This window comes from Oryzias melastigma, unplaced genomic scaffold, assembly GCF_002922805.2.
Source record: "Oryzias melastigma strain HK-1 unplaced genomic scaffold, ASM292280v2 sc06631, whole genome shotgun sequence".
Lineage (NCBI taxonomy): Eukaryota > Metazoa > Chordata > Actinopteri > Beloniformes > Adrianichthyidae > Oryzias > Oryzias melastigma.
The window spans coordinates 1-1,290 of record NW_023423193.1 but is presented as its reverse complement, the minus strand read 5'-3'; the positions used below and the strand labels follow the sequence as shown (position 1 = coordinate 1,290).

The following is a 1,290-nucleotide window of genomic DNA, read 5'->3' as shown; positions in this document are numbered from 1 at the left end:
GTCAGGGTGTGAAAAAAAAAAAAAAAAAGCAGCACAGTTCACATGCAAAACTTCAGAGAGCCAACCATAGAAGGTTTAAATGTTATCTTCCACGGATGCTATGGAGAGGTGTGCACACCCAGGCCGGAAATTCAGAAACGTTGCTCATAAGTGCTCGTAAAATAATATTTTTTGTTCAATTCCTCCCCAGGTGTTCAACTGAAGAAGGTAGGACCACAGAAGTTGTCTTTTTATCCATGCAGAATTCAATATTCATTTATTTTTTATTGTCTAAATATAAATATTGTGTTTAGGAAGCTGATAACTTTAGTCAAAAAATACTTTTACTAGGGTAACATGCTCCTGTCAGAGCTTCTCTGAAAAGATGACAGCCCTGATTTGCCTCTGGTTTTCAAAACTTGAAATGAGCAACGTGAGTTCATCACTGTGTTTTGTTTGATTCATTTGGCTTGAAAATCTTCTTGGAGATGTTGAGTTTTATCTTCATAATGTGCTGATTTTATACAATTTTGAATGTCTTCCAGTCTCCGTTTCAGTTTGGAGATATAATTTCCTTTAAACCGAAGTGTAGAGCAGGAATTCGCTTTATGCACTTTGCTGTTTATGTGGGAGATGCAGACATTTGTGGCAAAAAGCAAAAGGAGGTCATTTATGAACAATCAAGTGAGAGACACACACATTCAAAGATCAATTAATTCTTTAAAATATTAAGTAGAGAGTCATACATAATGGATTTGCTTCCAGAGCAGATTCTCCGCTGCAGATTTTCTGAACTCAACCTGAATTTGGAGCCTGAGGTGAACAACTACCTAGACGATTATACAGATCCTTCAACCGGAAGAACTTACTGTAAAGGAGATGACAAGGACATCATTGAACGCATCACTGAGACGTATGAGAATTGGGGGGTGTACGGCATACTGCACTACAACTGTGAACACCTGGCTACATATGTGCGCTATGGAGTCAAGATAGCAGTGCAGGTGAGTGGACAAAGAGTGATTAATAGTATTTATCTTTTTAAAAAACATTTTGTATGTCCTGTTTTTACTAAAATAATGCAACTTTTAAAGATAAATATACATTGCATATGTTAATGTTTCATTTTACTTTAGGAGTCCCTTTAAAAATATATTTCAGATTAAAATTATTTACCATACATTTTAACACTCCAAGGAATACCATATTTTAAAAAAAATCTGCTCACTTCCTCGGTTGCATGTATTCCATTTTTATTAGTGTTTTCCAACTGTTATTAAGAAATTGATTTTAATAAATGTAGTGATTACA

At 35.0% G+C, this 1,290-nt stretch overlaps 1 long non-coding RNA gene across 1 annotated transcript; it reads left to right on the top strand.

Annotated features, from left to right (window-relative positions):
• Window positions 1–6: 6 nt before the first annotated feature.
• On the top strand, window positions 7–1,251 carry LOC112140157. The gene is made up of 3 exons (XR_002918124.2): window positions 7–412; window positions 525–663; window positions 745–1,251. It is a non-coding gene; the product is annotated as an uncharacterized LOC112140157 (long non-coding RNA).
• The last annotated feature ends 39 nt before the right edge of the window (window positions 1,252–1,290 follow it).